Genomic DNA, 26,702 nt, shown 5'->3' with positions numbered 1-26,702 from the left:
ATATGCGCTTATGTAGATATTAAAGTAAAATGATAAATTTAACCTATATAACACGTCCACAAATATTATATAGTTAATACAAAATGAATCAATCTTTATGGTGACATCAAAAAAAAGTTAATCGCACGATACACAGCATCATGAAACATCACATCCGTCCTGCGACGGGGTATCGAGTTACGACTGATATTGGTGGGAACATGAAAATTAATCTTTACCAGTATATACGGATTGTAAATGAACCCAATGTACAATGTTACCGATTTTACGACCCGGAACGGCGCTCCGGTGCGCTTCGGTTCATTTCGAGCCCTGTATATATTTATTTAAACTTAACTTTGAAACATCAAATAGTAATTATTTATTGTCTACTGTGTAATTTTATCATGACATTGTAATCATTACAATTATCTTAATTTTGGCATATTGTTTTAAAAAATCCAATACATACATGCTATAGGTAGATAACGTAGATCGTGTCAATAATACCAATTCTTTTTGACTAGAGTGGGAAACTTTTATCAATTAGAATTTATTTTAACTCAATTTCCATAAAAAATAACAACCCTCAGTTGATCGTATTATTTTTCTAAGTGTGTCGTAAAAATTAACAAAACTATTGTGACTATGCCAGCTTATTCGTAGAGATAGAATCGAGTCGATCATGCTATAATGAACTTCTAAAAGATAATATGGTACAATGTTGGAAGGGGTTTGCTTATGTACTAATAGAGATAATAACTAGATAAAGTGTTTAATTGAAGATAATTACAAATCGATACTGAGAGCAGCGGAAACTTTTTATCTCGATATATTCTGAAGTGTTGTCATTATTTGATACATAATACCAACGGCACGAAAATAAAATATTATGAGATTATACTGAAATATCTTTCAAATTAAATGTTAGATATATTATTATTATTTCAATTACTCTCGATCTATTCTTGGATGAAGGCATCTCCCTACCATCTCTACTGGTTGTGAAGACTCCTTAGTAGGCGATTATTTAGAGTCTACATTAGTTAAAATATATTTTATATTACATTATATCAGTAACACACTAACAGAGGCATATACGTAACATAACATATCTACCTGCAGATACACTTCATCGTATATTTATCACTAATACTCATGTGTTAAAAAACTTTAATGATACTAATTATCAAGACTGTATAATAATCCAAAATCTACCGGAAAACTATCGTAGCATATCGGCAAATTGCACTAAAGCTGGAGAATTTATATAAATTCAATAATTAAAAATTATATCATTTCAAAAAAGTTTTTTATACACCGTTAAATCATGTGTAAGTAATTTTAGATAGAGAAAGATTAGAAATATTCTTATTCGATTAGATTTTATTCAAATGAAAATAGAAAATGGTTGTCTTTGTGTCAGCATCTTAGTACCTCCCAACTCAACTGCTATTGTCAGACCACTTTCTATTGTACTTGCTATTGTCAGAGATTTTCGAAAAATTTTGAGATGAAACTATTTTTTAGTACCTACGGATAATGTAGTATATTAGCTGTGTAAGTCTCATCAATATTGGTACAATAGATACAAATTTAAAAAAGTTAGGCAAAATTGGTCAGAGAGGTGAAGTTCAAGTACATATAATCAAATCGAACCAGTCTTGTTGATTTCGTATTTTATGCAGACAAAGTCGTGGATTGTTGCTAGTTATTTTTTTTTTGTATTAAATTGTACTTAAGTATGTTTTGATTTTATTACATTTTTTTTATTGTCATTATTATTATTATTTCCTATATTTTCTTCTTCTCTCCCGTGTGAGTAATATTTATTATAATGTAAAACTCATGTTATGTGCGTCTTGAATTTAGTTTTGTTATGTCCACAATGTTATGTTTTCTTAAATAAATAAATAAATAGAAGATTTGTTTAATAACAATTAATCTTAAGGCTATCTCAGATGAGGCATGGTCTAAAAAGATCGTGACTAGGCGATGCGCGGAATGCGGGTCGCGGGTGCAAATGACGGAAGCCAAACGAAATATAATTTGTCATAAAAGTTCAACATGCATCCTTTTTATGTAGGCTCTTAATGTAATGTTAAGCCAATGTGTATGTAATGGTAGCCATAAAAATACTAAAATAGAGATTACAGACGATAAGGAAGAGGACATAAATAAAATATAAGAATAAAGGCATGCGCATAATAGAATACCTATTGCTAAATGTTGACCAAGAAATCAGAAAAGAGATTCATTTGAGCCAGCCGGCGAATTGAATAAATAAACACAATAAGATAGTTGCCTGAGGCTTTTCCTTTGGCTTCTATTTTCTTTCACGTTTTAAAATATGTCGGTCACGTAGTTGTGCCCTTGCCCTGGAATGAACGCATTTAAGGATATAACCTACCCATGGTGAAGGCAGGGTATATCGTAAAGAATCAGATAAGAACACCCAATGAAAAAGGCGGCAGATAACGTCAGCAAGAGAGTGTCTATGCTACATATGTCTAGCTATGAAAAGTGTCACGACGCGAATCGCAATTTTTATTTGATGAAAGAAATACTTAATTCGCAAGAACGATGTACTTACTAACTGAAGATCTTGGAATAGATAGATTTTTTTGAAATGTTTTAAACATTTAGATAGCGGTTCTAAACGAATTTTAATTAGTCTAAATTAATAGAATTTGAAAATTTATTATTCAGTACGTAACGCCTCTATTTAAAGCCCCGTCCCACTTTGTGAGTCTATCGTTTTGTTTAAATATATGTAAGGTATACTGTTATTTCAGATTTTTTTGATTGATCATCTAAATAAATGTTTTGAAAAAACTTGTTTTATATATTTTATCATACAAATACAAGACACTTTATAAATAATGATGGTGTCTTATATCTTGATGCGGTCTATTCATTCACAGATATTGGTTTCGGTGCAAGTCAACGATTTTTCGTATTTGAAATAGTCAATGTGTATAATAAATACAGAGTTGCCATTGAACAATATTAGACTGTTTAATAATAATTGATGGAATTGACTGTTTAAGTGAATCTCAAATTGTATTATAATGCGTTCATGACAGATGCGGGGAATAAAGTAAAAACACGTGGTATTAAATTTATTTAATCATTAGTCTTAGTAACCCTTTTTCAGTTTCAATTTCATAATATTATATTTACGCTTCATTTATAATAAAAAAAAAATCTTCGACTTGATACGGGATTCTGCGAATATCTATTCTATAATTATTAGTAACACTAATCACAAATCAGACCCTGGACTTACATAAATATTGTGTGTTCGTTTTATGTATTCTCTTTTGATGGGCAGGTACCACAATAATTAAGTACCTAATAAATAAGTTTAGAACATATTATTAAGCCCAGTATAGTTTGAATATGTCAATGCATTGCTTGCCGTGTTGTCATTTATTAACCTTCCTTCTTCATCGTTTTGAAAAGAGAACTGTTATAATTATATAAAAATTAAATAAATATTAAAATATCCTTTACAACATGAATTCGCGTGGTATACTTTTTTTGTAATACAAGACAGGCGTAGAAATGCTTTGATTTAACAGAAACGCGACGTTCAACGGTATCGTATATCAGTGATGATCGTTCAAATCAGGTTTCGTCGCCGAAAATTGTAAGATACTTCAAAGAGCTCGCTTGTACTTATGAAGTGAAAGCTTACCCCCACCCACATCTAAGGATTGCAACACCAAATGAAACCGGCATTCGTTGAAAAAAATATCATGAAGCTTTTTAACGGCAATTTTTTTCATCTGTGCGACAAGTTTCCCGCACAAAATGAAAGAAACGTTTATCCAAAAACCAAAGTCGAGGTGAAGACTGCAAATTCCGTCCAAAACTAAAAAAAATATTCAAAAAGTCCAAAACATTCCTGCCCAAAATAAATTAGTATATATACAACGTTATTAGGCCTGAGACTGTCCAAATTAATTGTGTACCCATTTTACAACGTTTTTATTAGCTCGTATTCTTATTTGTTCGGTGGTTTATTGTCCGGTACAAATCGTGCAATCGATTTTTAACTTACTTCCCGACCAGCTAGCCATTTGAAACTTTAAGAATATATCAGAACACGATGCCAATGCATTTTTTTTAATACTTTTAGCCATTTTTGAGTAGAATTGAATTCATTTTCAGTTCATTCTGTTTTGTATGAAAAGTTATTTCGACGCAATTATTGGTTGCTAAGCGAATGGTCCTAGCAACTAAATTATTAATATATACGTGCGTTACTATGAAAATCAATATGAATGTCAAAATGACATTTCAATATTATTTCTTTCAAGTACAATTTTTTTTTGATCGTTTAAGCTAGTCAAGTCAAGTTTATATGATTCAGCAGAAAATTTAAAAACGTTGTATATCAAAAGTTCTTTTTATCTTGTAATTATTATTATACACCTGATTCTGCCATTTTAATTACAATATTTTTTCATTTTGTCTGCTCTCTTAATACAGAAAATACCGGAATTCCGGTTTTTTAATACTGGTATTGTAATCCCTACGCTTTCTTCTTTTTATACCTATATTTTTTCTACACTCCTTTTTAGTTGAAATTGAAGACATCATTCTGATTGCATAAATTCTTATATTCGTGCATTATTTTCCCTCGGCCACGAATTACGAAACACCGTTTTGTATTATAGTTTGTTTTATTGAAGATACCTTTTTGGTGGCACAAACGAATTTTTTTAAATGTCGATGACCGTGCGTTAAACTTTCATGTCTTTTAAAATTACATCAATCCTCTATGGAATTTTGGTTACTTTAACGTCTTTTTACGCACGAAAAACATCAAAAGGATTGCCCAGAAAATTGTTTGGCGTAGGAATTTATGTGTATGCTCGTTTGAAAAGCATTTTTTTTAGATTCATTTAAACGTGTTTTAAATGGAGACTTGTCAATACTTCCAAAAATACCATAAAAGAACATTCAGCCACGTGATGAGCTTTTCAATGACCTACAGTATTTTTTTTTATTAAATGGCGCCTCTCTTATGTAATAATTTCAGAATGCCATTATACCTATAACTAATTTAATAACAGATGCCTTTCTGTGTATCAGTAATTTATGTTTTATGTATGTGACATTGAGATAATAGGGACATGTAAAATAGATTAATGAAAACGAATTAGGTACCTAAACATGCAAATGAAACGTAATTATAATAATTCAAAAAAAAACAAATCTCTTTCTCGAAATGGACAGTTGAAATAAAATTGATTTGACTTTACAGCCATATTCATGCTTGAAAATTTAATTATATTAACAGATCAAGTGACTTTTACATGATACACAAAGCAAAAAATCTGTTATCCAACTAAACCGAAAAGATTTTAAATTTACGTGTAATAATTGGTTTAAAATATAATAAATAAATAAAACACGAAGTTACTCGCGAAACATAGGAACTACCTATTTTAAACTAAAATAAATATTTTTATATTATCTGCATTCACTGCGGATGGTTACTTAATTTTTAATTATCACATTTAAATAACATGCTAATTATATCTAATGGCCATCTAATGCTGACACAGCAGCCGTGTCGTCAGCGCTGTATGAGCCACGTAATTTCAAAATGATCATGAACAGTTTCAGTTGCTTTAAACAAATACTCTCTAATTACTAAATTACTATTTCTTACACTTCTGTCGTATCACATCACTGACCTCACTGAGTGGCGTAACATATGCGTTATGCTCCCTACAAATGTATGTCATTGCAGTCATACAGTGGTACTCATAGGGCACTTAATCGTCACAGGACCATCCTGAAACCCGCTGGATCGAGAAACCGAGACGAGTGAAAGGAGACTGGCAGCGGATTAACGCTAGCTGTCATTGTCACTGTCATTGATGACGATAGCTTGGATTTTGACATCACAACAATTAAAACGACACATAATTTATTGAACAATTCAGATATACAGATAGTAAGTAAAAAAAAAGCTTTGAATAACACACCACGCCGGACGGGACTCAAACCCGCATCCATTGAATTAGCGCCAATGTGCATTATCAATAGAACGACCTGCGTCCTACCCAGTTACGATGTCGTATTGTTTACAAAAATATTTTATTTAGGAATATAATATCTGAGTTGTTTTCAAAATATGTGTGTTCAATAAAGAATGTTACATTCATAAATCTTGTGAATTATTCGTTGAATAAAAAATAATTTATGTAATTATTAGAAAGTGTCAAATGTGTTAAAATTAAAATTTAGAGAGATGCTAACGTCGGCTAGTAATCAAGGTAAGTACATAGTATTGGCACCTTGATTCAAGCCACAAAATCCGATTACGAAACTTAATGCAATCTATGAAGCGCTTCAAATACATGAAAATTACCTATTATTGCCATTATTAGGTAGGATGTAAGTGGTTAAATTGGTAAAGCATATTGGTACAAATCCAGTGGATGCGGATTCGAGTCACGTCCAGTATAGCCTTTTTTTAAAGATATTTTTTAGTAAGTATATGAAATTGAAATGAATATTGTGTAAGTAGATGACGTAGCGGTCGGACATTTCGGACATGGCTCAAGAGATGGTAGAGGGGACATGCTTGTGGAGTTTGCTGAAACCAACAATCTTCACATCATGAATTTCTTTTTTCAACATAAACCTACACGTAAATGGACGTGGAGAAGCCCGTCAGGAAGGAACAGCAAAATCGATTACATCCTCACTGACAGAAAATATACATTTTTAAACTGTAAGGTGATCGATCGGTTAAACACCGGCAGTGGTCACCGGATGGTGAGATGTAAGATAAGATTGAACGTCAAATCATAAAGATCCAAACTGCAGAAGAAGTCAAATGCTCGCATATACCTGCAGAACAATACTGAATTTCAAGATGAACTCAAAAATGCACTATCGGCTTTCTTAGATGAGAACGAAACCGTTTCCCTATTCAACGCGGAGGATATAACGAATATCATTCTACAATGTGCAGAAAAAACAGGCGTAAAAAGCTCGGAAGTCACACCTCCCACCAAGCTTTCGAAGGCAACATTGAATCTTATGGAGCAGAGAAGGAAAACCAAAAGCGATAGACAGGCACAAAACGATATGGAGTTTTCATCACTTTGCAAAACCCTCCGAAGGAAGATAAGAGAAGACCTTCGTAAATTCAATGTAAACATTATACAAGCAATTGTAAAAGCAGGCATAAGTTTAAACAAAAACAAGCAATGCTTGTCGATAGGAAAACGTCAAATCACAGCACTAAAAGCAAAAGATGGTTCTATCGTCAGAAATTGGGAACACTTGTTAAGCCGAGTTGAAGAGTTCTACAGCGATCTCTACAGTATGACACTGACAATACGACTGTAGACTTAGATTTTCAGAGAAATGGAAATTCGGAAGACCATACTCCCGAAATCACATCCTGGGAAGTAACCCATGCTTTAAATTACATGAAAAGTGAGAAAGCCCCCGGGGAAGATGGTCTAACAATAGATATCCTCAAAAAAGCGGGAAAGGATGCAAATGAAGTACTTGCACAATTGTTCACAGCCTGCATATACAAAGAAGATGTCCCAGAGGCATGGAAAAATGCCAGCATTCACAAAAAAGGTGACAGAGAAGACTAGCAAATTATCGTCCAAAAAATCTACTCCCTATTCTCTACAAGACGTTCACAAAAATTCTCTCAAACTGTCTGCAAAATGTACTAGACGAGAACCAACCGAGAAAACAAGCCGGATTTAGAGGAGGATACAGCACTATGGACCATATCCAATTCGTCAGAGAAATCATAGAGCGGTGCCAGGAATACAAACTGCCACTATGCATGGGTTTTATAGACTATGAGAAGGCGTTTGATTCGATAAAGAAATGTTCAATACTCGACGCACTCAGAAAACAAGGAATCCCGGGGCGCTATATAAATATTTTCAATAATATATACAGTAGCGCAACAGCACCTGTCAATCTCCATAAACCATCGCGTAGATTTCCTATTAGCAAAGGAGTCCAACAAGGTGATACAATCTCACCTAAACTATTTACAGCTACCCTTGAAGACTTATTCAGGCAACTTGACTGGAATGACAAAGGGATCCCCATAAATGGAGAATACCTGAGTCATCTGCGCTTTGCCGATGACATAGTAATTTTCTCGCAAGACTGACAAAGCAGAATGCAGGAACTCGCTGAAGTAAGCAACAAAGTAGGTTTGAAAATAAATGTAACAAAGACGAAAGCCATGTTCAACTGCTTTGCAGGCCAAAAAGAGATCCTTATCAATGGCACTCAGCTCGAACAGGTGAAAAACTACATCTATCTGGGACAAAAAGTGTCTATAGATGGATGTATATTCGATTAAATTGTTCGCAGAGTAAATCTAGGCTGAAGTGCTTTTGGTCGCTTGAATAATATCTTCAAAAGTTACCTTCCACTGTGCCTAAAGCGCAAAGTGTTCAACCAGTGTGTGCTTCCCGTGATTACATATGCGTGTGAAACATGGACTATAAGTAAAAGAGAGATCCAGAAACTTAGAGTAGCACAACGTGGTATGGAGAGGTGCATGCTGGGCATAACGTGAAAGTACAAAAAGAGGAATGAGTGGACAAGGGTTTGCGATATAATAGAGTTTATTAAAGCCTTGAACGGAGATGGGCTGGACACGTAGCTCGAAGAAGGGACAATCGTTGGACAAATCTAGTCATCCAGTGGTATCCAAGAAGTACAAAACGTCCGCAAGGTAGACCTAGAGGCCGCTGGATCGATGAAATGATAAAGTTGCGTGGCAACGCAATGCACAGGACCGAGAGAAGTGGAAGCAGCTTGAAGAGGCCTTCATCCAGCAGTGGATGATTCAGGCTGATGATGATGATGATATAACTGAGGTATTTTAAAATTATGTATATTCAATAAATGTTCCATTCTCGAATCTTGTGAATTATTTATTTTGTTTAATAAAAAAAATAGTTTGTTATGTAATATATCATTACATTTAACAAAATACAGGTCTCATGGATTTTGAAAAAGAGCTGACCTAGGTAAGTAAGTAATGTTATTTGTGACCTCTGTACAAATTTGAAAGTGAATTACTTACATAGATCTTTACTTAGGTACAGGGCGTCTTTTTGACGACGCCTCGCCATGACACATCACGTGCTCGTAAAACCGACGCCAACGCCAGCAACGCTTTCTTTAAAGCAGCCCCGAAATTCATGGCTCCCCCAAGATGTAACAACCGGTGCAACTGATATGTAATTTCTTCGCTTCGAAATTATTTCGTCGGTTTATCGTCAGGAAACTATTCGGCATGTCAACGCTGTAGCAAATTTTAGTTGAGATATTATATTTTGAGGGATAACGATTAATTTTCTCGATAGGTCGAATCAATCAGTCAATACTCGTGATACATAATATTAGATTTATTAGTTTAAATTTTATCAAACTTATTCTCGTTTGATCTTCGGCAAAATTTCAAGTCCCAAGCAAAATTGAAACGAACCCACACCTTAATTTTTATATCTACTCTGTAATATTAATACTATCGACCAAGGGTACATGATGGAATTTGAATTAAAATTTTAATGGATTCAACTATTCATAATTTGTTTGCTATATTTTTTTTTTTTTTTAATATGTAGGTAATAAGGGTTTTTCCTGTTTTATGTCTTTAAGTTATTATATAAGTTAGAATTAACTGTATTCGCTGTCAGTGTGTATTTACCATTGGTGAGTGCGCATAGTGCCTGAAGATGCCAAAAGGTGAAACCCGAGTCGTAAAAAAACGACTCAAATGGAATAGTATAAAACTTAAATCCATTCGAATTTACTCAGTAATGTAAAAAATAAGATAAATTCTGCAATGTTTTTCGGTATGTTTTTTTATTTCACACCAAATTTTTGTCTTATCATAGACCCAGCGACTTTAAATTTTATACACAGGCATTAAAGCGGTAACAATGTATTCTATTCAAATTTGGGGGCGGTCCAGTACTCCAAACATGCGGTCTCTCTACAATATTCTAAGAAAACGACTATTTTTGTTAATGAGGCTACCGCTATCGATCTGAAACTTTCACTAATAGATTCCTTATGGATGATTTCCAGATATAACGTTTATTATTATAAGACAATGGAACTTAAAGATTTCATTAGAGCGTGTCGTCGTTTTGTAAGTGTTGCAAAGCAAACTCAATAGCAAATTTATGGATATAAGTGTTATATCTTTAGGAGTATATAGTATGATTAACAAAATAGAATACATAGTATGCTTAGTATTTCTTGAAAATTTAGAATAAACATATTGTAGTTTAATATTTCAGTACTTATTTCAAAAAAATAATTATGTAGGTACAAGGCCCGAACAAAAATGAACCATAAGTGCGAATGAGAAATCATTCGGCACGCTTATATCTCCGCAGGATGCGTTAGAGTACGATAGAGTTTCTACGGCTGAATTAAATATTCGGTACTGTTCGGTTAAACAGAATACAGCGGAAAACGCATTTTGAAAATAGCCGATAAACTGGATTATTTGTTAGTTAGGGTTAGTTTAGGTTAGGTTAGGTTGGGTTAGGTTAGGTTAGGTTTGGTTAGGTTAACCTAACAAATAATCCAGTTTATCGGCTATTTTCAAAATGCGTTTTCCGCATAACCGAACAGTACCAAATAGTCTTTAAAAATGTCATGATTACATTTGCTTAAATACTAAAATTTTAAATATTTAGTTGGTGGTAATTATTTTTAGTTAATTTAGTAGAACATAATATGTTTAACTATTTTGTGTTTAAATTTGGTAGCCGTACTGAGAAGCAACATTATGGTATAACGTTTCATAGTTAAGTTAATAATAATAAAATTGAGGTTTTACTGTGCGTTATACGCGAGAAACACGAACAATATCCACTCTCTTTATATTTATTACTCTGAGTGTAGATATCATAAAAAATAATAAAACTATATCTAGTCGGTGTAATTAGCGACATTATATTGACAAATTACCCGTTAAGAGAAAGACGTTTTAGAGGATATAACACATTTTAAATATAAAATTATTTTGGGAAAATGTAAAAACATACATGAAACCTGAAGTTACGATTTTTTTTTAATTTCGAAGAATATTTACATATATACATTTTACGCAGTTTGAACGATCGTGTTAATTTGTAACACAAGTTGTAACGTTTGTCTTGTTAAACGAATTCTTTACTGCCTTTAAAAAAATGTTTCTCTCTGTAGACATAGACTGTGTCTCTCTGAGGTTAGGGACTTTGTATAATAATGTGAATATTAAACGTAGAAGTCCATTGTATTTCTGACTTTATTACTAATATACAGCATATACTAAGCTTAGTGTGTAATTTCAGATAGACCAAACAAGTCAGCAGAGATAATTAAATCCATTCCGACAAAAACATTCTAATGATACAACTTTTATTTTAATAATTATGATATTTATATTTTTCTTTTAAAGTATAAAATATAATACATTGAATTACCATTTACGTGGTATTCCACTTAACCACGTTTACTATGAAGTTGTTTTTACTTCGGATAACAGCGCATATTAACGAAGAAATCTTTGGCAAGATAGTTTTTCTTGATTCTACCATAATATTGTTGAGTTTTTGGTGTTGACAGGTGTTTTAGGCTACACAGTTATCTATAAACAAAAAGTTTGAAAAATTAAATATACTTGATATTAAAACAATAATAACTCGTTTTTAAAGATCTCTTTATTCATACTGAATGAATGATAGCTCTTCGAGTTTTTTTTACTTAATGGGTAGATAGCCTATATAGCCCTGTGACAATGCTATAAGAGCCATCTACTCTACTATATTCTTTAATTAAAACTATTATCATTATTTAAATAAATAAATAATAAACAGGATTTTATTATTTAGTACTGGTTATTGAATATATAATACTAGGAAAAAATACTTAATGTAGCAGTACTTCTATTCTATTTACAGTAAAGTTGAAGATGCATATTACAAGAATTCAAATCCCGCGGCTTGTATAAATATTTGTTGTTTCCGGTAAACGTATAGTGTTGACATCACTACGGTTTTGTTCAGCAAATCACTAACGAATGATCCTAACAAAAATCCAGCAATATACCTCCATACTGTGAACATCCGTATACTTCGTAATATAGTGGAAATGGTTATTTACTATTTTTTATTCCGTATATTATATTATACAACACGTCAATTTAATAATAATATTATGATGTGATGAATTCCAAATACGTTGGGTCTGGTCGCTAACGAGTTTCATTTTCTTACAGAGGTTTCTTAGAGGTCAGCGTATCAATTTGTCCATATAAGTCTTCGTCAAATATATCGAATAGACGAACATAGGTAGATGGGCATCCGGTCCAATAACCTTGCAATAAAAAGAATCCATCTGTAACTTGAGCGAGCTACATAAATATCGCTTACGTCGTCCAGAATACGAAATACCTACGAAATGTTGAAATAAATATATTTTAGAAAAAATCTCCTCTCCTTCATTTAATAACTAATAAGTAATAAACATTTTTACTCTCTCTTTTAGTTTTACATGTATTTTAGACTCTAAAAGCATATTACACCCAAAAATCTAAATATTGCCAAAACCGCTAACTAAGGAAACAACTTAAAAATTATAATATACGAGTACCTTTTGATATATAAAATATTTTAAAATAATAATAACTTTGAATTCAAAGTGTTTTAAAAATGAAACATAACATACATTTAAGCAGTTTCAGCTTGCTTCTACAAGGTAGTAATACTGTCGTGGGTTCCGGGTACGAATCCCGGATCTGGAAAATTTACCTTTTGGACCTACTAGGTTGAGAAAGTGGCTAACATCAATTTTTCGTAAAAATAAAAATATATTAACACATACTCCAAAGCTCAAATGAATCTCTTAGGATCTAACATGGTTATATTATTTATATGTAACGTAACATATATTAATATTAATGAATCACATACAGTATGAAATATTATACGACACGTGTTTCGTTTATATAGTAAACTCTACCAAAATTTACTTTTGCGTTTATATAATATTATAATCCTTAATGCCATGAAAGGCAGGGGGGGGGGAGAATTTATCAAATAAATATATATATTACGTACCTACATATCTATACATTTTTATTATTATATTTTTTATATTTTCTATATAAACCGATAGAAAAATTTTATATATTATATATCTATGTTGATACAGTTTTTTTGTTCCATATATTATTACATTCTTTGAATAATTAATAGTTGTTATATTGTTTGTGTACGAATCCTGGTAGAAAGCAAATGTTATCATGGAGTACAATATAATAATCGAAAATTGCATTTTTTATAAAATAATAAATAATATGAAACATTCATCCGCCCAGGTTTTTGATGTGGTTCGGAGTGGTGGATAATAACGGAGGCAAGTCGGTGTAGTTTTGCATATTAGGTTCAATCAGAAATCATATATTATAATATATATTATACAATAATGAGCATCACACGCCATATCTCGATCAGATAATTTTGGTGCGTATGACACACGCAACGCATAGATATCTGCGAGCTTTCTAAGTATTGCAAAGGGTCAAGAGACTTTGGATGTACTATATTAGATTTTATTATGAAGAGATAGATATTCTGGATTGTATAACCAGATATGATAAGGGTAATAGTGATGTGACTAAGGTAATTAAAATCTACCAATTTCGGCAGTGAAAATAGTCGCATGAAGTATAATTATTTTAAATAAACTATACACATTGACAATACGAGACTGTTACACAGAGATTTGCTGATATGACTTTAAGTATGTATTGTGACATGTATATTTTATATTATTTCGTGTGTCATATGTATAATTTATTTATATATTATATAATATAAGACGGTGATGTTATTTTGTGTAATAATGAAAATATATTGGACCGTGCGCACTTCACACTATCGAAGCCAGCGCCCTAGGGCTAGTATGTGTATATTTATTATGATATTATATAGGTTTGGCGATATGTTTTTCTCTATAATATATGAGGGTTGTATTTTATTTGCAGAAGGACTCGTGCAAGACTCTAATCCTCTTAAAATGTATTACAAAATCCTTTGTTAAAATAATATATCATAAGAGAATTGTTATCGTCTACACTTATTTATCTGTGCAAATTTGAAAAATTAATTATACATTGAGACACAAGAGTAAAATAAAGAACATCTAGAGCTTGGTAATACCCTCCAACTAAAATTAAATAAATAATACATAGTGATATATTGCTCTTCTTGATTTTTACACAAATATCGTTTTGTAACCATAATTGAAAAATACCAATTTGTCTCATTTATTGGTGTTTAGTTAGTGCTACAGAAGACCTACTAAGAGTATAAGTAAAAACATTAACCTTTTAGGAGACCAAATTTTTTTTTTAACTGGTAACTGAAATTAGGTGATTATAATCAAAATTCCATACAGAACACAAAGAGGCGTGATTATTTAAAACTACACACATATTTACATCATATTAGCGGTTTAAATTATTAATACTTACGACATAATATCCATTGGGTGTGAAATTTTTTTAAGGTTGTTAGTGTTGAGATGTAATTTTAGTTAAAGTGTGACTGACTGTCTTCTATAAATGGAAGGTAGCATATTTTGCGATCAATAAAATTTTCTATATATTATATTTTATATGAAGGAGTGTGTGATATTATGTAAAACATTTTACATCATGTTAAACACGTCCAAATTTTAGACTGGTTGGTTTCTGCATAAATATACTCAATTAATGTTGCAAAAAATAATATGTTAACACTTATATGAAAATATGTTGTTACCTGCAGAAATTTGCATCTGATTCGTTTTCTATAAAATTTGCAAAATCAAATAAATAAAGATAGACGAGTTTTAACATACTATAGTCAAGCATTTTTTTTTATAGTGTAATACAAAACTGATTGAGACTTATATTACTAATCTCATTATGAAAATCGTGTCCCGAAAAAATACTAGATTCAAAAAAATATTTTTACTTATTCTTGAATGTACGAGAGGTCTACACCAATTTTCCTCAAACATTATGAGGTATCTAACCCCTGAAAAATAGTACAATGAACAACCGACACTCCTATTTTATTCCACCATTTTTTTCTTCAGATAGATGATGTGCGGACTTTTCCATGTAATTCAATATATTTAAGGGATGCGTATATATTTTCACCTTTTCAAAGCATACCACATCACTGTTTTTGACTCACTTTGTGTTTACATCCTAAACCAGTGGTGTGCTGAAACTAGAATATTTTGGTACGAATCGTTGGGAAAAAGAAATATTTTTTTATGAATAAGGGTAAATTAGATGAAGTATTATTTTATGTTGTACATAATATACATCAAGTACATAGGTACTGGATAGCGTAAAAACCCCACGGGCGAACATTTTTCAACATTTTTCTATTATTTTAAACATAATATTTAAATACATAATATTACTCTTGGATTTTTTTAAATAATACATACCAACTATGAAATTTACAGTTCGTTATATTTTATTTCCGTGTATCTTGCTAATATCTTAGTAATAAACCGATTCGACTTGACTTGACTAAAATGACAATTTTTTTAAATTGTAATATTTTTCGCAGGGTTTTATCGGTAAAAACGTTTCACATTATGTTCATAGGTGCCGGCAGACATCAATTTTGACTATATTACTGCATTTGACTTGAAAAAGAAAAATGACCGTTGTAGTACTTTGTCTGTTTTACCCATGATAGCGATTGGAGATAACCGAATTAATTCCTGCCACCACACCGGTTAATTTTTGACTGGGCATGGTGGCTTCACTGGCAAGTTTTATGTTATCTGACCAACATGTCAATGTGGTGGAGAAGTACAGTATGCAAACCAAATGTTCTGGGAATGCGCTGAAATGTGTACCGAAAGTGAAGCGCTACTCAAGTTAGTTGAATCAGTTGTTGAGCCCATCGGACCCTACGACCTGGTCGAAAGGCCAATTTTATTTCATTTAAAATATTGCGACGTCATTTTACTGCAAATATGAAGACCTCTTAGGTCATTCGGCAGTTTTATATTAGATTTTGATTTATATTGTATTATTAATTTTTGTCTATTCTCCGTGCTTCTCTCTCCCATGGGTACTCTTAACTTAATAACTAAAAGTCATTTAAACTCAGTCAAAGCAAACTTAAACGAGTGGCAACCTCAGCTTTGAGAAACTGCTTCTGAAATCAGATATAAATAACTGGTGCTTCATACCAAACATAGGGCATCGTGATACATCCGATTATGACTGGATGTGGGGCGGAGCATTTTGGATTGGAAGGGTCTGTTTTACCTTCTCTTACTCAAACAAGCCCTTGACACAGACGTGTGTTGAAAATAATATAATGTAGTAGGTACATAACTTAATTCATTCCGCTATTGTTTTCGGGATCGATAACTAAGTCTTGCTTCATCTTCATAATATATTTTTAATTAATATTTGTATATATTATTATCTTATTCTACACTTTATCTATAGGTTGGCATATGGGACTCTACGATGATCATGATATAGCATGTTTATGTGACGTATTCGTCAAGTAGTGTAATAATTATTTATTATGTTTAAGTACTTGACATTTAAAATAATATGAAATTAAAATTGTACTATATTTGCATTCAATTTTAATTAATTTACCTGACGTCAGATTTTCATAATAAATTACTTATTAATTAAGCGGAAAAGATCCAAGTAATAAACCTGGAAATAATTAATATAAAATTATCTCTAAAATGTGGTAATATACTACCACAATATAATTAATAATCTGCTGGTTTATCATAAGACTAACTTCTATGTCGGCCAAATTGTTGAGAAAATGAAAAGCGGGAAGAAAACTCCTAAAATAAAATAAATAAGTAAGTACCTCCGCCACTCAGTTTTAATTTATTATGAAAGGTGTGAAAACTTTCCTAAACGGTAGATAGCTTTGTAATAGCCCTCAACCGTGGATGTGTTTTGATGGAACTTTTATCTGTTTCTAAGAGAAGTTTTGCAATATTTATCGAATAAAATCAGATTAGTTAAGAGAAAACTAGCTTTAAAATAAATCGAAATGTTATCTTATTTTTATTTGGCACTTTAAATTATTTCTGTAAATATATTTTATAAATTATACTATCCAGCATTAACTAAGTTACTAGGTAAATATCGTTTGATTAAATTTACAAATACATTTCCGCAATTTCTTCATCGGACATGGAAGCTTTATTCGGTACGCTGATAACTGAGTTAACACAAAGCACATGCCGACTATCAAATGGATAATCATAATGGCAAAAGGGAATTGAGCTACTTGTGATATAGGTACACTGTTATCTTAGCTATTATAAATAATACTATATAGCTGTGCACTTGTCCCTTTTTCGGAATATTGCATTAATAAATTTATGGACAATTCTTATTTATTATTATTAACGTAATATCTATCGTTGCAATGACACATAGTCAAAATTTTCGCAATGTAAATAAATCTATATTTTTTGCTGTCGAAATTCCCATCATTACAACGTTTTTATTAGCTCGTATTCTTATTTTTGTCCGGTGGTTGTTTATCCAGTACACATCTTGCAATCGATTGTTAACTAATTTCCCGACTAGCTAGACATTTGAAACTTTTAGAATATATCAGAATACGATGCCAATGCATTCTTTTAATACTTTTAGCCATCTTTAAGTAGAATTGAATTCATTTTCAGTTAATTCTGTTTTGTATGAAAAGTTATTTCGGAAGAAATCCGTAATCCAATCCACTATTATTGATTGCTAGGGGTCTGGGGTCCTAGCAACTAAATTACAATTTATTTGAACGTTTAAGCTAGTCAAGTCAAATATGATTCAACAGAAAATTTAAAAATGTTGTATTTAAAGAGTTCTTTTTATCTTGTAATTATTTAATTTAATAGCTAATAGTAGCGTTTGTTATTCATACTGCTTATTTCATTGAATCATTTGGTCTATAAATCAATATCCCTGTCCAATTGAATAAAACTGCATAAAACAATATTTTAATTAATTAAATGAGGCTGGGACAATATTATATAAAACTTTTGGTGATTATTTTATTATGTACAATACATACATCCATACATCTAAACTACGCAGGCTGGCGAGTTAATATATATATTACATATATCTGAGCATTATAAAAAAGACTTGATGTGCGCTTCACGTTTCATATAAAGTAAAACGTACCCCCAATTAAGGGTACGACAACCCTGAAAAAACTACTGCTACGTCCGTCAAGACCGAAGATTTGGTATTTAATCATCCATCATAATTAATCCACTGGGAAACACTAACCAGAGAGAAGCATTTTGATGTTATTAAGTATTTTTCTTACCGTTATGACATCTATTATCAGTTATTCTTATCCCAGCCACAAAATAAATAACGTACCTATGGCTACAAATTAGTTTTGGATTATAGCTGCTATATATTATAGTTATATGCATCATTCTTGTTGTTCAAACCGGAAGATTAGAAAATTAATAGATTGAGTTAACGTTAACTCGTGAAATGTTTTTTGATTGAATCCCTTATAACTAAATTAGATTCAATTAACGGGTAATTGTTTTCAGTCTAATTTGCCCTTCTAAATAAAAATACAGTGTTTTTGGTTTTAGTGAAATGAGAACCCAAGTTTTAAACTACATTTTCTCTTATATTATGTAAAATTATTGGATTGTTTTGACATAATCTCTAAATAGACACTGTATATAATTTTACATAATATAAGAGAATAAGTAGTTTAAAACTTTGATTCTCATTTCACTAAAACCAAAAACACTGTCTTTTTACTTAGTGGGGCAGTAAAATACTGTACCCAATTATTACAATTAATGTACCAAATCCGCGATGTTGGATAAATCATTCAGAATTGTATATAAATGTATACGATTTGATTGTATTTCTTATTTACTTTCCTACCTATTTTCTTCTGACTTTCCCTTATATCCTATCACAGTAAAGTTGTTACTAATATTTATAAATAGTCGTAAGTAGGAATGTATAATATTTTGTATCGGTTATAAATGTACTATTGGAGTGAATAAAATTGTTTCTTGTAAATTAAAGTAATATAATATAAGTATACCTATTGTGTTTTCTTTTAAATAATCATTTTAGTTTGACCATTAATACTTGTTGCTGGTTACAACTTTTTAAAGAATGGGATATTTGCTTACATTTTCCCTTCAAAACCAATAAGCATAAAAAACTAACGAGATAAAAATATATTATATAAAATTAAATATTTAACTATTGATTCAGGCTCCCCAGACCAACCATTGCTGATGATAATATAGACAGATTATAGAACACCCTTTTGACAGGAGGGTAAATGCACTTTCAAACGAAAAGAATCATTCTCCATAAGCTTACGGTCGGTATTAAAATATTTTAAGCATCGATTGTTTTAAGAATCTAATGAGATCCTAACTTAAAAATACAAACTAGAACAAAAAAAGAAACCTGTCGTGATTTTGGCTCGTACCTACGGTAATTTTAAATTATATTGTTGGGTCTATCACCAGATGGGAGTTCTTTCCTTCAGATGCCTACTATTTATGGTGCTTCTCTAGGCTCTTCATTTCTTTCAACCAGCTCCTCTCCTGCCATCCAGAAAGGCTTTTTAACATTTTAGTCGGCATACAGGCGAACAGATCATATCAATATGAAGCGTGAGTTTAAAATAATTTTGGTAAAGTTTTTTATACTCCCTTTGAGTCGCTGTGTCTCGTCTGAGATTTGATTGAAGGATATTATAAAGCAGTGGTTCCCAACCCCCGGTCCGTGGATCAACTGGTACCGGGCCGTCGTCAATAAAATCGCAACAAAGGAATAGACTGGGCGTGAAAGCAGCACTTCAGAGACAGTACTACAGCCAAGATTGTCCAATATATTAGCAAAGATGCAACAGGAGGTATCGCATTAGTTTGTTGAAAAAAGCCGATTGTTTTTGTTAAATTTTAATTGTATCAGACTGTTATATGTATATTAGTTAGTTATAGTTATGTCCATCTGTCACAATATAAAATTAAAAAAATATTACGTAAAAAACCATTTTTATTTCAGTATTAGTGGTCCGCGAAAAAAATTTTCCTTTTTTACCGGTCCGCAGGTGTAAAAAGGTTGTGGAACACTGTTCTAAAGTACTCAGGCAGCCACGGTAGTAGGGTAGAGATTTCGTTATTTTAATTCAAATTCAATAAATTCTAAAATTCAACGTTGTCAAAAGTTTTTTATATTTTTCGAAAGAAATATGTAATTATCTATGTTAATGGTATGCATATATTGAGCATTTCGAATTGAAAATTGGCAATGTCCACTAATCGGTTTAAAATATTTGGCAGATCTCGTATATTAGTGATATTACATAGCTGATTCTCGTAAACTTTTACAAAATGTTTTTAGCACCAGTCAGTGGATAATACCAAATTTCTATTTGTTTTATTTACTCTTTTTTCGGTGATCTTTCGTAAAAAGCGTGGGCTATCGTAAAAAAAACAATCACTAAGCGTAGGTAAGGTTTTTACTGTTGCCGCTTTGTAAATCTGACGATGTTTTTGCACGAGATTTATTCGAGATTTATTCGAGCCTTCGGGAACACTTTTGTACAAGATTTTCAGTAAAATTTTAACACGTGATGTTTTATCCGTTAAATCCTGTTGTGATATGTGATGTTTTGTTATAATGTAACAAGAGAAACGTGATAATACATGACGTACAAGTGCTCCGTTGTGTACATATTATATATTTCTTTGTATCTGAGAGAATTCGTGTAACATTAACGTCTGGGTTATCAAAAAGCGATGTTTCGTCGGTTTCTCCTCTATTCTCATGCAAAAATATCAAGGAGCGAAATATCGCAACTCATTTTATTTTTTCGTCAAAATATTCGATTCTTGTATAATGTAGTTTTTTCGATATTTTTTTCCCCGCTTGTAACACTGATAGAAGGATTTTCGATATCTCATTCTAGTTCTAGTAAATAAATCTCAGAGCAAAACAGTGTAAATGTTCCTATACGTAAATCTACAATGGGAAATTACTTGCAGAAAAATTTATCATTAGACTTAGTAACCCTCTTTCAACATCACGCATCGCATCAATCGTAACCTCAAATGGTTTTACATTTAACGAAATAATCCGAAATATATGAAAAAAAAAATTTTCATTCAAAATGACTTCCAAACTTTTGACTGTATAGAATTTGTATTTTACATCTTTCATTTGTTGAGTAGCTTGAAAAATATTATACTTATATACATGAATACACAAAATATAATAAAAATGAGAATTTTGTGAGTAAGTAAGACGTACTACCTAGGTACTTGTAATAGTCTATCTACTATATCTACAATATACAGAATTTCATTAGGTTTATTATATAATTATGTTTTTGTTGCATGAAGTATCAAAATCTAATAAATGTATGTCATTTCGAAATATTTGCCTTTTGATTATTTCCAGTACAACTGAATATCGTTTTTTTTCTGTGTTTTTATTTGTTCCGTTATAACGTAAAAACTACTAGACCGATATTGATTAAACTGTGATAGGTCTATACTACATTATCGGTACCAATGTAATATTTCATGATTTCATCGTAATATCAGCTCTGGCTCAGAAGTTAAGATAAAATAACGCACTTGCAACAATTCATCTACGAGCTGGTAAAGTAGTCGGATAGCAGCTGTAGAGTAGTGTGGTAAGGTGCGGTAAAGGATACGAGCCTAAATCCAACCATTTTAGATCGCATGGGCTTGGTCGGAGCTAATATATAAATTTAATCATGAGTTGATATAGTGGTCACATAGCAGTGGTGGAGCAATGAAGTGCCTAGATCCTACAATTGTCTATCTCATTGTTTTATCGTTTTGTACATTCACTTTTTATTTGCGTATTTCACACAGACGAAGTAACTATGTAGTTGTGCAATAACGCATAATTCAAATTATTTTCAAAAATTATTTCAATTAAATACTATTAAAATTATTTTGTATTCTCGTCATACGAAGGGTGAAATATAATATCTAAATCGGTGCATAATATTATGAAAATATTCCATTCGTAACGTTTCACGTAACTTTCGTTGTGTAAACGCAGCTAGACAAGAGGAAAGAATTTTTCTATTTTCGATACTTGCAAATTTAAAATAAACGCTTTGGATTAAGACACTACTTTGCCAAAGAAAACAAACTTTCAATTTGAACATAATTTTTGATAACTCGAAAAATAATAATACTTTCAAAGTCAAGGCCAACTACTGATTCCCCTCGTTAATAAATTTTAATCGACACACAATTAATTATCTGATCAATATTAAATAATAAGTAAAAACAGAACTGTTACTGTATATTTCATTGAGAGGACTTTCAGTTATGATACATAGATAATACTTATCTGCTATTAAACGAAGCAACAAGTATTTCAACCATATCGTAAGAACTTACTCGTATCCACAATTTTATTATAAGATATTATTTCTTAAATTAGAACGACGACCAACGGATTATGCAGCTATTTTTTTAAAAGCATATTCAATCCAGAACTTTTATGACACTAGTTTTAAACTTTACTTTGTTTTTTATAGTAGTAACAATGCAGTAGTTTTCCAATCTAAAACTGGTAAAAATATTAGTGTTAAACGAGTCTCACTCGTTTACAATACACAATAATATAATGGAACTTCTAATAATGATGTTGAATCATTCGTTTAGTGTGGAGATATTTAACTATATAATTATATATAATTAATTTTACTTACAAATCCCTTACATAACATTGAGTTTGTAGCATAATATAATATGTACCAAATTGTATTATTGAAATGTGCATTAAATATTTTAAATTTAATGGTGATTATTACTTTTTGGTATATATTAATAGTATAAATATAAAATAGCATTTAATTTAAAAATAATTACAAGATAAAAAGAACTTTTTACATACAACGTTTTTAAATTTTCTGTTGAATTATTATGCTCAATATGCTCAAACTTGTACTTGATATGAAGTAAATAAAAAACAAACAAAAATAGAATACTGAAATGTCATTTTGATGTCCATAGTAACGCACGTATATATTAATAATTTAGTTGCTAGGACCACCTCCTTAGCAACCAATAATAGTGGATTGGATTACGGATTTCTTCCGAAATAACTTTTCATACAAAACAGAATTAACTGAAAATGAATTCAATTATACTTAATGATGGCTAAAAGTATTAAAAGAATGCATTGGCATCGTGTTCTGATATATCCTAAAAGTTTCAAATATCTAGCTAGTCGGGAAGCTAGTTAAAAATCGATTGCAAGATTTGTACCGGACAAAAACCACCGGACAAATAAGAATACGAGCTAATATAAACGTTGTAAAATAGTGAACGGAATTAATTTTAAAAAAAAACACCCAGTGTGTATTTTTATATAATACACTAGTCATACAAACTCTTTGATAAAGATAGCATTACAGTTAAACTTAATAATATGTGCATTATATTTTTCTATTTAGTGGATTAGTTAAATTACTAATTAATTGTAGCCATATAAATAAAGTTTATAATAAATGTAATACTGTGAACAGTTGTGAGAGTTATTATTAGAAATTATTTTAAATATGTTTACCCTAACTATTGCTGTAATAAATTTATTTATCTTAGTTTTACGCAATTCTAACTTCAGTCGAGTGGTTTTTACGCTTTATTATTCTTTAATATAGTAAAAGTAATTCAATCCCTTTAGTATGCCTGTTGCCTATTTAATGGTAAGTTATCAATTATTATCAACTCATAACTTTGTTTAATAGCGTCAATTTTGGCAATGAAACAGACTTTATTAGTAACAAAGTTCGGGTTATATTTTAACGCTTGTTCCATTATTTGTTTGGGAATAGTTTATCATATCCCAAACAAAATTCCTCGTAACAAAGAAATATATGATAGGTAATAATATTACATGTTGAGACAAAGGAAATGTTATAATAATGATAAATTATATCAATATTTTTACTTAGAGTATACAATTTATATTGTATTTTCATGGATGACACGAGACAAGGACTTCTTGACTGAATTAAACAATATTACAGTTAACTTTAATTATTTTCTTACCTTTTTTCTTGAGTTAAATTCCAATGTAGAGTGTTGAAAGCTGCGTTGTTTTCACTGCATTTCTGCCATTGTCTTCAAAAATTATTTGTTCACCATAAAATATATTATTTAGGTTCACCAGATCACTTTTAATTTGGGTACAGATTCCGAAGAATTGTGAATATGAATATTTTATAGTTAAATAATTTAATCTTTAATTTGCAAGATAAAAATAACCACCTATTATAAATAAAAGCTTAGTTAAAATTCTGAGTAGGTATATTGACCTGGGAAAATTAACTGAATTACTTAATATTGGGTATATGATATAGGCAGTATTAATGAGTTACCCAATAAAAAAACGACGTTATAATTTTAGAAAAGTAGGTATGTACTTAAATTATAAAAAAAATATAAAAATTGTTAGCTATTATTCTCAATGTATTCATTTAATTTAATTGTTGATAATATATTAGTACATTAAATTGTTAAAATATAGTTTGGTATGCTAATAATGACTGTATTTTTAGTTTAAAAAAATACTTTAAAGCTTTTCTTATCATATTTATTCAGATGTTTTACATATTGAATATATAAATCAACATTCTAAAGGATATTTAAAGATATGTCTGAGCTAAATTCATTTCATTAACTTTATAATACTTCGATAAAAAAAACTACCGTATTGATAATGTTATAAATTTAATATCATCAATACCGGAATTAAAACAGTCAAGTTTTAATTTCCCATAAACTACTAATTTCACTCATCAACTTAAAAATTAAATTTAAAAAGTAAGTATTTTCAAATAAAGAACACTCGACGCGAACGTGTTCCGTGGCGAGATAGAGCTTCCATAGAGCGCCGGCACTTCCTGAGAGACTGCGAGCGACTGCCAAAGCAAAATATCCTGAAATTATTTCTCTCTGCTTCAGCGTGTTGCCATCTCTGTCGCGCTCGGAAAATCTCTCAGTGAGAAAAGTCCTAGAAGACGACACGCATTGGCTGAGGGCTACAATATATTTAATTTTTATAGATAATATCACAATAAAAATACACATTTTTAATTTCAACGATTAACACAAGTAAACATAATGATTTTTTTATTTATACAGTTTCATAGCGCGCATTGAAGGAATTATCAGCAGATCCAACCAAATTGTGTATATTTTTGTAATAAAATCAGAAAAGAATATAGGTACCTATATAATATACATATATATTTGTAAATTATATTCCAACTACTCATGTATAGCAAGACATTCACTCACATATAAAATCACCCTTATTACAATGTAGGTGACATTCATTTTTCATCCACATTTATTTTTATTTATCTTTTTCCGAAAGAATGAAATTTGCATACCATACCCATCTGGGTTATTATCTGGGTCTATTATCAGGGTAGTTGACGGAGGCTCTTTATTTTTTTTGCGCACAATGTTTATTAGTAAGTCACTGATTTAGATACCTACTGCTATATCGAAATAGATATCATGGAAAATGTTTTTTTTTCTTGAGAATCAAACATAAAAAATCGTTTTTTTGTGAGCTAGTTATGTATTATATAACACTATCTGTCGCTCTATATGTAAATACACAGTTATAATACTCACCACTAATGCTTTTTCATATTCAAAACACAATGTTGAGAAATTTAAAATTGTTATATAATATCCCTGCCCACATTAAAACTGCCAAAAAGGTTTATTCATTAGGTACCTAAGTAATTTTATAATGGCTAAGTATCTCTTGATGCAAGAATCGGTAAGTATCTACTACTAACTAGCATAAGGGGTCTTCAACCATTGTGGAAGGTTTTAACGGGAAAATATTTATATTTGATACTGTCGGTATTTGCTTTGATTTAAAAATACTTATTACATTAAGTAAACGCACACGTGTAGAATTAATGCTATATTTGTATTACATTGTTTGCGGTCAACAGAGCACATTATTATTTTCAGTTTTCAATTTGATATCAAAAGAGAGTAAAGTACAAAAACATTTTATCTGAATAGATTCAAAATCATATCAAAGTACCTACTTCATTTGGTACTTTAAAATATATCAAGTATTTATTGGTAAAGCACATGGGCCGAAAACTGGTGGATGCGAGTTCGAATCAAGATTTTTTTTCCAATAGTTGAGTTTCTGAGATGTTCCCAAATTATGTATGTACGTATATATTGAATAGGTTCAGCACTTATAAATTAAAATCAGTGATTCCCAACCGGGTTCCGCGATAATTTGGAAAATCTCACCCAAAAGGTAGGTATGTACATTTTTAAACTTTTTTGATAATTAATAGGCTAAAAGTAAGGTTTCACGCGACCTGAATTTAAACAATGGTATGCATATTTGGGAAGTTGAGTTTATTTTGTGTTTACATATTATCACATCATAGTTATTATTGAAATAGGGCGAATTTTACTTGGGAAAAAACAGCCACCTATATAAAGAAAAAAAATTGAGGATTTCTATTGTATTAACAACCGTTATAATATATTTTCTAATACATAAGTACCTACTTACTAATTATTGTTTACTT

The 26,702-nt window shown here is 30.8% G+C and overlaps 1 protein-coding gene across 1 annotated transcript in view; it reads right to left on the bottom strand.

Moving 5' to 3' along the window:
- Gyc88E (Guanylyl cyclase at 88E) overlaps positions 1-25,045 on the bottom strand; it is a 262,566-nt gene extending 237,521 nt beyond the window's left edge. Inside the window, exons 1-2 of the mRNA XM_085953576.1 lie at positions 24,982-25,045; positions 24,172-24,362 (exon numbers count right to left, since the gene is read on the bottom strand). The gene's annotated coding sequence lies outside the window, so the exon portion shown is untranslated. The remainder of the gene's footprint in view (positions 1-24,171; positions 24,363-24,981) is intronic.
- Between the last annotated feature and the right edge of the window lie 1,657 nt (positions 25,046-26,702).

Source organism: Rhyacophila brunnea, unplaced genomic scaffold, assembly GCF_057557595.1.
Source record: "Rhyacophila brunnea isolate RB1 unplaced genomic scaffold, BYU_Rbru_1.0 scaffold_4, whole genome shotgun sequence".
Taxonomy (NCBI): Eukaryota; Metazoa; Arthropoda; class Insecta; order Trichoptera; family Rhyacophilidae; genus Rhyacophila; species Rhyacophila brunnea.
Note: the sequence above shows the minus strand (reverse complement) of the source record. Positions and strands in the feature narration are given on the sequence as shown.